Source organism: Capricornis sumatraensis, chromosome 11 (genome assembly GCF_032405125.1).
Source record: "Capricornis sumatraensis isolate serow.1 chromosome 11, serow.2, whole genome shotgun sequence".
NCBI classification, from domain to species: Eukaryota; Metazoa; Chordata; class Mammalia; order Artiodactyla; family Bovidae; genus Capricornis; species Capricornis sumatraensis.
In genome coordinates this window covers 89,553,860-89,567,068 of record NC_091079.1, presented here as the reverse complement: position 1 = coordinate 89,567,068, position 13,209 = coordinate 89,553,860, and the positions used below count along the sequence as shown (strand labels likewise).

At 41.6% G+C, this 13,209-nt stretch overlaps 1 pseudogene; it reads left to right on the top strand.

Annotated features, from left to right (window-relative positions):
- The first annotated feature begins 6,760 nt into the window (after positions 1-6,760).
- LOC138088419 (peptidyl-prolyl cis-trans isomerase A pseudogene) lies at positions 6,761-7,255 on the top strand (annotated as a pseudogene).
- Positions 7,256-13,209: the final 5,954 nt, after the last annotated feature.

Genomic DNA, 13,209 nt, shown 5'->3' with positions numbered 1-13,209 from the left:
TTGAAAGAGTGTTTCAATCCAAAAACCCCTCTGATGGCTTTCTAGCCTGCCTGCAGGACTCGTACAGCTGTGCATGTGATTGTTTGAGGCCTCCTGACCTCAGGAGGCACAGGAAGCTTAAAACATCCTAGGAATGTAGGGGCTTCCGAAGGGTCAAAATCTTTAGAATAGGACTGATTAAAAGTTTTCATTTGTTGAGTCGATGCTTGCTGCCAAATTTTCATATCCTTTATTTTTAGGTATAGTTGATATATAGAAAAACAAGTAGTAGACCTGGTATTAGCAACATTAGATCTTTGAGTTAAGTACCTTCTTTGTTATAACCCACTGCACCTTTGTTCTATAGAGATGTAACTTTAATGCTTTAAGGAGATGCAGATTAAAGAAAAACACTTTAGGGAAAACAAAATTAACATTCATTAAGGAAGAGAGCCAAAAAGTGTTAACAAGCCTCTTGGCCAGAAGATAATGTAAATCACCTGAGACCTTTTGTATACAAAATGATATACAGAAAGAGTCTGGGTTGCGAACGCTACATAATTTTGTGTTACCCATTGATCTCCGTGTTTTATCAAAAGTATAAAAGGCCTTCTGAACAATAAAGGATTGGACCAGTTTCTCGGACCAGTCTCTCGGCCTGGTCTCTCGGCCTGGTTTCTTGGGAATCTGGCTCTCCCCGTGTCTCTCTCTCTCTTCTTCTCTCCCTTTCCCTCCCTCCGCTCTTTACTTTAATTTCAGGCTGAATTTCCATCTGGGGTGCGGAGGCTCACCAGGTCTACTTACTTGCCCTGGCTGTTAAGACCCGCACGAAAGGGAGCCTAAGGTGAGGCACCCTTAGATATTCAAGCGAGCGCTGGTGGCCCAACGTAGATGGTGCAAATTCCTTGTCTGGAATTTTATTGGTCTTCCGCGTAAACCAAGCTATTCAGCCCTCTTCCTCCACTTAATTTTCCTACTACACTATAGTTTCTTAATCTATTCTTATATCAATAAATAAACAAGTCTTTCCACGCCAACGCCGTCCACCCTTCGAATTCCCTGGATCCACCGGGGCTGGACCCCGGCACATGCCTGTGTGTGTTCCTGTGTGTGTGTGTGTATATTCGTGTCTGTGTGTGTGTTCGTGTCTGTGTGTGTGCATGTGTGTGTGTTCGTGTCTGTGTGTGTTCGTGTTTGTGTGTTCCTGTGTGTGTGTTTGTGTTTGTGTGTGTATTCATGTCTCTGTGTGTGCGTGTGTGTATGCGTGTGTGTGTTCATGTCTATGTGTATGTTCCTGTGTGTGTGTGTTCATGTTTGTGTGTTTGTGTGTGTGTCCATGTGTGTGTGTCCGTGTGTGGGTGTTCGTGTGTGTGTCTGTGTGTGTGTTCATGTCTGTGTGTGTGCATGTGTGTGTGTTCATGTCTATGTGTATGTTCCTGTGTGTGTGTGTGTCTGTGTGTGTGTCCATGTGTGTGGGTGTTTGTGTGTGGGTGTGTGTTCGTGTGTGAGTGTGTGCGTGTTCATGTGTGTGTGTGTGCGTGTTCATGTGTGTGTCTGTGTGTGTGTGTCTGTGTGCGCATGTTCGTGTCTGTGTGTGTGTAGGCACAGCTGGGAATGGGGAACTCAGCCCCACGAATGAGGTCTTGAAGGGCAGGCCTTGCCCCGGCCTCCTCCTCTCCTCGCCCTCTCCCTCCGCTGCCATTCTCCCCTCTTGCCTTCTCCTCCCAGGCACCTGAACCGCTCCTCCAGGCCTCCTGCCTGCACGTGGTCAGTCACAGTCCAGGGACTTCTGTGACTCCAACAACTAAATCATAGCAACAGTTCAGTGACATAATTGGTAGCACAATGGCCTAATGTTCGAAAGACCCCTTCAGTCTCAAAACAAGGTTGCGGAGGGCAGGGTCATTACGTCATATGATGTGATATTGTCCAGTTAATCAGCAATAATTTTTGAGAATCCGCTGTCGTAGGACGTCCTCATCGATTGTAGAGAACAGCAGTGGCAAAAGGCTCCCCCGCGCTCCAAGGTCAGGTTCACGCTCTGGAGCTCTCAGAGATCAGAGAAGGGGCTGCAGGGGGAGGAAGGGAGGAGGAGAGGGCGGTCGCTAAGGAGCTCCCCTGCATAGCTGACAAAGGGGGCGCTCCACGCGTGCAGCCCCAACAACTCTGAAGAAAAACCAGGAGTAAAACAACACAAATTCCTCCATCTCCTGAAAGCATTGCTTAGTACACACATGAAATGAACAAAATCATTTAAATGTACTTTTGTCTTTAAATCACTGCAGATGGTGATTGCAGCCATGAAATTAAAAGACGCTTACTCCTTGGAAGAAAAGTTATGACCAACCTAGATAGCATATTCCAAAGCAGAGACATTACTTTGCCGACTAAGGTCCGTCTAGTCAAGGCTATGGTTTTTCCAGTGGTCATGTATGGATGTGAGAGTTGGACTGTGAAGAAGGCTGAGCGCCGAAGAATTGATGTGTTTCAACTGTGGTGCTGGAGAAGACTCTCGAGAGTCCCTTGGACTACAAGGAGATCCAACCTGTCCATTCTGAAGGAGATCAGCCCTGGGATTACTTTGGAAGGAATGATGTTAAAGCTGAAACTCCAATACTTTGGGCACCTCATGCGAAGAGTTGACTCATTGGAAAAGACTCTGATGCTGGGAGGGATTGGGGGCAGGAGGTGAAGAGGACGACCGAGGATGAGATGGCTGGATGGCACCACTGACTCGATGGATGTGAGTCTGAGTGAACTCCGGGAGTTAGTTATGGACAGGGAGGCCTGGCGTGCTGAGATTCATGGGGTCACAAAGAGTCGGACATGACTGAGCGACTGAACTGATGTCTAAAGAATTTCAGTCGCAAAATTTCAGGATTTTTTTCCATTCTATTACCCGACTTTTTAAAGTCGATTAAATAGGTTGCCGTTCCAAAAAAGGTTACATTCTGTCACTAGCCTACAAAAGTTTTCAGAGAAAAATGATGCCTCTGAAAACCAATCACATCTAGACTATACATTTATTTGTCAAATATGTGTGTTGTGAACATATACTCCTACATCAATATTGCCACACAATGTATTTTTCACAGAAATTGTCAAAAGTTCATTAAATCCTACTTATAGCTTCCAGAAATGTTAGAGAGCGAGGGTAGGGATAGACACATAATCTTAGGTGTGAAGGAGAGACAAGGGGCAAGTTTTTATTAAATGAAAAGTGAACTAAGTGTTTTCATTTGAAATAAAAACATATATATAGATAATTAGCCAGATAGTAAAACGCTTAGACTTCTGATCTAAATTACGTGTAACTATCTTGTGATAGAAGAAATTTTTGCATACTTAGGTATGGAGATGTCATTCTGGCTTATATATGACGTGGCTTGAACATAGTGCTAACTGGAACAGCCTATCTCATGGCTTGTCTGACATATATTATACAGCTGCTTTAATCATTACAAAGAATGCATTTACCAGGTAGTATAGAATGCCCATTTTGAAGACAGTGATAAATGCCCCAGGGCACCAGGGCTGTCATTCCTTCAAAGACAAGGTTTCCTTCTTGGCCACCAGGGTCCTGCTGATGCACCGTGTACATGCTCTCTGCCTCTTTGGAAACCTTGGAGGAGTTTGACGTTCGTTCTTTGTTCTGACAGATGGTTCCGGCATCCAAGATGGAGCTGAGTGGCCTTTGTAGATACAGTTTCAAACTCATTCCTTCATCACCCAGAACTTGAATTTTCTGAACTGTATCGAACTCAAAAGTCACTACCAGCCATTTTCAAAACAGTATCAGCTGGCAGATGCCACTGTAAACTTATGCAAAATGCAACCATTTTGGACCCCAATCAACCCTTGCTTAACAAGTACCATTTTGGACCCCAATCAACCCTTGCTTAACAAGTAACAGCTCAAATCCTAAGTCTTGACAAACAGCTTATATAATTTTGTGCTATTAGTCTATACAAGTGTTGCTAGTTACTCAGTTATGTCTGACTCTTTGCAACCCCGTAGACTATAGCCCACCAGGCTCCTCTGTCCATGGAATGCTCCAGGGAAGAACACGGCAGTTGCTAGTCTTCTCCAGGGGATCTCCCCAACCCAGGGATCAAACCCAGGTCTCCTGCATTGCAGGCAGATTCTTTACTGTCTAAGCCACCAGGGAAGCCCCCCCCACAACTTTGGAGACAAGCCTCCCCCATTTTGTAGACTGCTGGAACACAGTTCAAGTGCTTCTTGAATTTGTCTCCCAGGCTGGAGTTCTGTTTGACTGGAATGAAATTCTTTTCTATTCCCATTATAAGTTGTCTGTTGATTATTTCCATGGATATTCATAAACAAAGGTATTGGGACTATTGTTCCCTTAAAGTTCTATAATCCTAAGAAATAATTTCAAATAAACTTTAGATAATGAATATTTTATTTTTCTACTTTATACTGAAGAGGAGAAAGGAAAAGAAGGTTAACCTTTATGGACAGTTATCTGATATCTAGTGTTGGATACTTCACAACCATTATTTATGTTATTTTAAAGAGGTTTCTACTGAAATCAAAATTATGATCATTTCCAATATCTTCATATCACTTTTCAAATTATAGCAAACATTCGAATTAGAAACCCAGTTTCTTTTTTATTATAAATTTTGCCCCCCAAAATGTATATTTTGTTCACCAACATAGTACCCTTTACGTCTTTTGTATCACTAGAAAACACCAGAATATTTGAAGATTTTGATAAACATATCAAATTACAAGCAACCCATTGCACCAAAAACAAAGGCTGAATTTTCTTGCTGTGGAGGGGGAAGAAACTGACTTTTCCCTCTTTCTATTAAGTTTTCGAAGTAATAAAAGCCTGTTAATACAAAATGACACATTTCAACATGAAAAATGCAGGCTGTACAAAGTGTGAGGTTCTCACTGTACTAACAACAGACCCACGTTACACAGATGGAGCTCCTTTCCTTATTCGCCTCATAAATGTTAAGAGCAGCACACACAGCTTTTTCACTGTAGATGAACACTTGGTAAACACTATCAAGGAGACCTTTCACTTGCGTGTTTCCCTAGGCTTAGTGTAACTAAGTCTGTAGCCTCGATGTAACAAGAGTAAAAGATTTTTCTTTGAATACATATATCCCCATAACGGTAGCACATCTCAGCAGTTGTTCTCAGCACATGGTTAGTTGTTAGTTTTTGTCTCTTTTTTTTTTTTCTTTTTTGTTTTAATTTCAGGAAAAACTAATGAGTTTCCAGAAGCAGTGTGAGTGCTTTGGGGCCAAATGTGATTTAAAACCGGCAGTAAAAGAAAAAGAAGGCAGGGAAGGTAGCTGGTTAATTGACCTTTATTGTGCCTTCTGGTTCATTTAGAAATGGAAATTAAATTAACATGATAATTCAGTCCTACTGTGTTAAGGCTGCTATAAACCCATTAAATTTTATGGCCATTGATTTAGCATTTTTTTCTATTAACTGGGTTTAATTTTCAAAATTGTCATGCAGGTTCTGAAAAGTGCTTCATCCACTCTGGTTCCTCCAAGTTACTAATGTGTAGCTTTTCCTCTAATAGTACTCACTTAATTATTCAAGCGCAGAGGGCCCAACTGCCCTCAAATGCCTGAATTAATTTCGAAACGAGCACCATTAAAAGTCTTCTTAAGAAGCAAGGAATGTTCAGAGATAGTAAAAGTCAGTGAAATATCCTAAAGCATACATCTAGCTTTTTTAAAAATTGTACCTTAAAACTAATCCAGATAAATGAAGGGCCAGGAAAAGGTTTTGTATTGGTGTTTTTCAGCTTCTTGATAACATGAAAATCTTTTAAAATGCAATCATTCCTTATAGTTCATTTAGGTGTTAAAACATCTTTTTAGCTACTAATTTAGAATCATGACCAGTCAAAATTGCTATTTTTGAACTTCTAAATGATATCAATTTTTACTTAAAGTTAAAACTACTTTCTTGATTCTCTCTTATGCAGATGTAGGTCCTAAGAATGGGCTTCCAAGGTGGTGCAGTTGGTAAAGAATCCATCTTCTAATGCAAGAGACACAGGTTCAATCCTTGGATCAGGAAGATCCCCTAGAGAAGGAAATGGCAACCCACTCCAGTATTCTCACCTGGAGAATCCCATGGACAGAGGAGCCTGGCAGGATACAGTCCATGGGCTTGCAAAGAGTCAGACACGACTGAGGATGCACACACTAGGTCCTAAGATTATAGTTCACAGAGTGCATTTTTAGTTACTAACTCAAATATTAGTTTGAGTTTTATTTTGAAACCTATTGACACTTGAGGTGTCAGAGAGTTTGAAAAGGATTCTCTATCTTAACCTCATAGTATTCCTGAAAAGTAAAAATGTGATAATTTTACCTTTCTGATTCTTTACCACCAAAGAAAAAGAGGTAACTGATGGGCCTACAGGCCTACAGCTAGGACACTAGGTCTGTAAACAGTGCTGGGCGTTCAACCCCAGTTTATAAATTCAAAGAACTGATGAGTGGCCACTTTTTTTTTTACTAAACTATCAGCATTTTTTCATTATTTTCAAGAGCTATGATCAATTAAAATAGCTCAATTTTTTAAAATGCTACATTATGGTGATCCGTTCATAGTTTATAGACAACTGTTTACAGCTGTCTTTATGTGTGCTTTTGATAGTTAACAATTGAAAATCATAATTAAAGACCCTCAGAGCATCTGAAGATATTGTTGTTAGAAAATGGCATATAAGGCCTTGCAGACGCCGCCACCCAGGAGCCTCCTTTGCTGTCTAGCCATGGTCAACCCCACTGTGTTCTTCGACATCGCTGTCAACGGCGAGCCCTTGGGCCGCATCTCTTTTGAGCTGTTTGCTGACAAAGTTCCGAAGACAGCAGAAAACTTTCGTGCTCTGAGCACTGGAGAGAAAGGATTTGGTTATAAAGGTTCCTGCTTTCACAGAATAATTCCAGGATTTTTGTGCCAGGGTGGTGACTTCACACGCCATAATGGTACTGGTGGAAAGTCCATCTACGGCGAGAAATTTGATGATGAGAATTTCATTCGGAAGCATACAGGTCCTGGCATCTTGTCCATGGCAAATGCTGGCCCCAACACAAATGGTTCCCAGCTTTTCATCTGCACTGCCAAGACTGAGTGGTTGGATGGCAAGCATGTGGTCTTTGGCAAAGTGACAGAGGGCATGCATATTGCGGCAGCCATGGAGCGCTTTGGGTCCAGGAACGGCAAGACCAGCAAGATCACCACTGCTGACTGTGGACAGATCTCATAAATTTGACTCGTGTTTTACTTAACCACCAGACCATTCCTTCTGTAGCCCAGGAGAGCACCCCTTCACCCCATCTGCTCGAAATATCCTATGATCTCTGTGCTCTCGCTACAGTTCTTTGGATTCCATATTTTCCTTATTCCCCTCCAAGTTTAGCTGGATTGCAAAGTTAAATTTATGATTCTGAAATAAAAACTAAACAATTATCTGTCTTTGTTTGCATTAAAAAAAAATAAAATGGCATATAAATATTTCATTCCCTTCTGGGCAAAGTAAACCAGATTCTTCATTATCCAAGCTATCTATCTATCTCATCCTCTGTCACCCACTTCTCCTCCTGCCTTCAATCTTTCCCAGCATCACAGTCTTCTCCAATGAGTCAGTTCTTCGCATCAGGTGGCCAGAGTATTGGAGTTTCAGCTTCAGCTTCAGCATCAGCCCTTCCAGTAAATATTCAGGGTTGATTTCCTTTAGGATGGACTGGTTGGATCTCCTTGCAGTCAAGGGACTCTCAAGAGTCTTCTCTAGCACCACAGTTTGAAAGCATCAATTCTTCGGTGTTCAGCCTTCTTTATGGTCCAGCTCTCACATCTGCACATGACTACTGGAGAAAACCATAGTTTGGACTATACAGACCTTTGTCAGCAAAGTGATGTCTCTGCTTTTTAATAAGTTGTCTAAGTTTGTCATAGCTTGTTTGTGCGCTCAGTTGTATCAGACTCTTTGTGACCCCCTGAACTGTAGCCAGCCAGGCTCCTCTGTCCATGGAATTTTCCAGGCAAGATTACTGGAGCGGGTTTCCATTTCTTACTCCAGGAAATTTTCCTAATCCAGGAATCAAACCCGTGAGTCTCCTGCATTGGTAGGCAGGTTCCTTACCATCGGTGCCACCTGGGAAACCGTACAAGTATAGATAATATTCTGAGCATCTTTGAGCTGTGTCTAAGAGCTATTGAAAACCCCCACCAGATGATGTTAACTACTGATCTCCTTGACTTTGCCTAATCAAAGACTAATCTACAATTATTTGGTCTCATTTGACTGTTTTCCTTTGTTTCTGAGGTTTCTCATTTATCTGATTAAACATATTGTTTGGCTAAAGTTCGCGTCAGGCTGAGGACAGGAGGGGACCAGAGGAGTTAGGCAGCTTGTTCAGGGATATGAACCTGTGCCAGCTGGCTATTACCGCCTGTGTTGAATGACTGCCATATTCTTGTTTCTGTCAATTTCATTCATTCTTACTCGCCAGGCCTGATAATTTGGATCATTTGGGATTCATTTCTTATCATTCTTCTTCCTGCATGCCTCCTCCCTACCCCCATCCCTCACACCCTCCTCATCTTAAATCTTAGAGTCCTGATCAGTTTTTTGCTCCACGATCATGAACTCTAAGGACATTCCCTTGAGAAGGATGTATAAAGTGCTCAACGGTGTTAATATTTCTAAACTGGAAGCCCATGACCTCTGATCTGAGGGTAAGAAGCAGAATGAGTGTGGAGTGGGGGAGGATGAGAGTGAGTGCAAAGGGGAGAGAGAACACTCCAGCATCCTTGTCCTGTGTTTTATGGCTTTGGGTTTATACGATCTGCTGGAGTAGCTTTTGGCTTCTTTCTCAAGCACTGTGCCTGCAATGGGGGAGCTGTCAACAGAAAGGGTTCATCTTTCCCCTTTCCCCAAACTATACACATAGTCACCTCTATCATAGCACCTATAACACCTTATTCCCTCCATAGTGGTCTCCTTTAGATTCCCAAAATTTGGATTAAAGAGTAGTTAATAAGGACCATAAGTGACTTCAAACTATATCCTCAAAAACTTGAATCATGTCTGGCTCATTCATGTTCAATAAGTGACTGATGACTAAGTGAGTTAATGAATGTCTGAAATAAACCAGCCTTTACCAAGAAGCATAAATGAGAGTAGATAATATGTTCTAGTTATATTTTTTCTAAGGAAAAAAAAATGTTGGAGGAATGTAACAATATCAATACAAATAAATACTAATGTTTACTAATTCTGTACTTATTTTAAGAAATAAATTGTTATTATTCTTTAAGCAGGTAAATTTAAGGGAATAATTTGTTCACTAAATACATCACTGAGCATGACTTGGCCTAGTTCAAGCTTTAGCTTCCAGATACACATAGCAAATATAACCTGAGTCTTTTCTCCAAGCAGAGCCCTTCCGTGACATCTACTGATGCCTAACTCTGGGGACCTGAGCCTCTGTTCAGTCTTAAAACCGTTGCTTTCATCTTACAAGAATGTGGGCATTCATTTCCCTCCTTCCTTCTCCAAGGGTTTCCCTTCTACCCAGTTTCTCAGGAAACAAACTTCACTTTCTTCCTCACACAATGTTTACTGTGGTTCAGTGTTTCACATTCCTCTTAAGTCTTTCATAAACCCTCTCACCCTACTCACAGCAGACAGCAAAAGGAGAACGGGAGCAAAACGAAGGAAGAAACAAAAAGAGGCAAACCCTAAATTTACATAGCGTTGCATGTCAAACCCATTCAACTAAGAAAAGGAAATAAAAAGCATCATCAGAAAATTTCTTATATCTGCTTCTAACCCTGAGGTGGTTTCATTATGCATGTCTTCAGAAAGCTTATCCTCCTTTCCAATAGCACTATAATTTTCAGAAAATGCTTTATCCTTGCAGCGGCAGAATTCTAGAAATTTTTATAACCTGATCCAACTTTCTGAAACAAAGCATTTACTTTATTACTTTGTTGCATGTTGAAAATGGATATTCAGACAGAACATATATTTTTTCAGAGTCATAAAATGACATTATAAGCTCTTCAAAGCAGATTCCTGAAAGCAAACCTTGTCTGTTTGTCCTATAACCTTTGGGTATCACCAGTAAGTCCTGGGCAGAACATGTAGTCTGCAAGAACAGAGTAGCTATGTCAAGAGATGGGTAAAGCTGAACACATTATTTCTTACATTATAGGAGAAATTTTAATAAAAGGATAACCAAGAAATAGAGCCTAATTTGGAAGCCAGGAGAAAACAGATTATGAATCAAACTGGAGGACAAGGTGAAGTCATGCACCTATGAAAAGAGGAAAAATCCATAACAAAACTAAAAGGAAGCAGTGAAATGAACATACATGCCTATACCCATCGAGAGGGCCTAGAGGTACTGATGCCCAGCATCCATGAGCACAACCAGCTCCCAGACCCTGGCTTCTAATACCATTCTCCAATGAAAGAAACCAGGGATCCTTTGAGAAATGGATGATTCTAGAACTGGGGCAGAATATACAAATTGGGAACGGAGTCTCTTGTAAAACCAGAAAGTAGAGACGTGCTTAAGAAACAAAAGGATGGGAGCGTAGGAAAGGGACAGAGGAAAACTGAGAGACCCCAATTGCTGAAGTTGGAACAGTTTAAAGAACAAAATAACATAGTATTGGCTCATTACCCAAAGAATAAAATAAATGTCCAAAGGTTCATATTAACACTAAAATAAGTAAATGGAGCAGAGACAAATCTCCCGCACGGAGAACTCCAAGAAATTTATGTAAGTGCCCCTCCCCTCAGAAAAGTCAATTAACCGCCCAACTTGTGCGGCCTGTGCTTAGTGACAGGCTTCCAAAATAGCAGAGTATAAGAGGAGAGAGAAAAAGAACTTTACAGTGGAGAAACTGGAAAATACAACCTCAGCCAGATGATCGAGATTGATACCCAGAGTGATGAATCATGTTGAGAGTATGTACCTTTGACATTATGAGAGTGGCACCTTAACTCTGAGGTCTTCCTCCCAGAAACGTATTACCATGGCCTAACCATGAGACAAATATCAGACAACCCCAAAATGAGGCACATTTTACAAAATACCTGACCAGTTCTCCTCAAAACTGTCAAGGTCATCAAAAATAAGGAAAGCTTAAAAAGCTATCAAAGGAGGGGCCTGGGAAGATATGATGACTAAATATAATGTGGTACCTTGAATGATGTCCTAGAACAGAAAAAGTATATTAAGGAAAATTAGTAAGATCAGAAGAAGGAAATGGCAACCCACTCCAGTATTCTTCCCTGGAGAGTCCCGTGGACAGGGGAGCCTGCTGGGCTGCTGCCCGTGGGGTCGCACAGAGTCGGACACGACTAAAGCAACTTAGCATGCATGTATGCATTGAGGAGGGACATGGCAACCCACCCCAGTGTTCTTGCCTGGAGAATCCCAGGGACGGAGGAGCCTGGTGGGCTGCCGTCTATGGAGTCACACAGAGTCGGACACGACTGAAGTGACGTAGCAGCAGTGAAGGTCAAAGAAACTGATTAATTAATACTAACTTGCTGATCTGGTTCTTTAGCTGTGATAAATGTACCATAGTAACATAAGATATGAACAGTAAAGGAAACTCAGTGATAGAATAGATGAGAACTCCCCATACTATCTGTGCAGCTTGTTTGTCAATCAAAAATTATCCCAAAATAAAAAGGTTTTTTTCAAAAGCAATAAATAAAAGCAAGTTGTAAGAAGCAAGGTACAGGCATAGAATTATACACTTAAGTCCAGCCCCTAAATACTGGAAAGCTGAACATCCTTTGGGCATTTCTTTTATGTTAGTCTTGGGACATCTCAGCGGGCCTAGAAAAGATGCATGAAGTAGTTAAATTCGTCTGGACCCATGGAGACTTCTCAAAATACGTATTGATTGATCATATTGCAAAATCAACAGTGCATAGATGCCTGTTATATTTTTTACTTCCTGTATCACTTCTTTTTGCAAGGAGTCCCACCTTCCACAGGTGTTTGTATATGACCTAAGCAAAGGACCACCCAGAATGCCCCATCACCCCAAGCACAGTGGCTTCATAACAGAGAAGAAAAACCTGCGTGTTGGATCTCTTCCTTTAGTTCTAACCTTTGCGCTCTGTTCCCTGAGGTTAGTCATGTGGCTCTGCACCTCCATAAAAGAAATGTTGCCTAGAGCCTGAAATATACATAATAGCCCTTTCTGAAGGCTCTACTTCCCAGGTTTGACCTTTAAAAGTATAACACTTTTCCTGCATACTGAGATAAAAAGTTGCAGAACAGAGAGTGACATTTGCCTTGTTGGAGGTTTACAAGAATATCACGATCAGACCTATGGAGACAACCACGAGAACAAAGGATTATCACATCCCCTTCAGGATCAGGCTGGCACCAAGAAGTTTGCAGCAACCAGCCACCTGCCTCCCCCTCTTGGTATAAAAAAAGCCTGAATTCTTCTTTGGGACACTAGTCCACAATCTTCTCCTGCTGCTTGCCCTTACACCTCATCTCTTGACTTACTGCCCTGTGGTGAGCGGGAAGAACTTAGACTTGACGATATTTGGTCCAAGGATGAGTGTGGAACCCAAAGAGCCAAGCGTAATCATTTTTGGTGGATCGGTGTAAATACTCAGTGTGCTTCTGAAACTGCAAACTGTATTAAGCTATGTGAGCCTGGAACTGTGAGGACCATCTTTTCCAATGGAGAGAGCTTCCTGGATAAACACCCCAGAAAAAAGAGAGAGAGAGAGAAATAGATATGGAAAGAGAGAAATTTCTGATGGTGTCATCTGGGACCTTAAGCCGATAGCACCCCTTTCGGGAAACTCAGTTATTTGAGCTGGTAAATTCCTGGTTTTTCTTAAGTGACTTTGATTTGTGTCACTTATGTCATTTTGTGTCAAAAACCCTGATTAACAAAAGCACTCCGAGATTGAACAGATGAATGCTCAACTGATAAATCATTTGCTTATTCATAGCTGTTTGTATATTGGAATACTCAACGTTAATGAAAGTGAAAGCGAGAGTCGCTCAGTCGTGTCCGACTCTTTGCGACCCCATGGACCTTCCAGTCCATGGAATTCTCCAGCCAGAATACTGGAGTGGGTAGCCTTTCCCTTCTCCAGGAGATCTTCCCAACCCCAGGATTGAACCCATGTTTCCTACAACACAGGCAGATTCTTTACCAGCT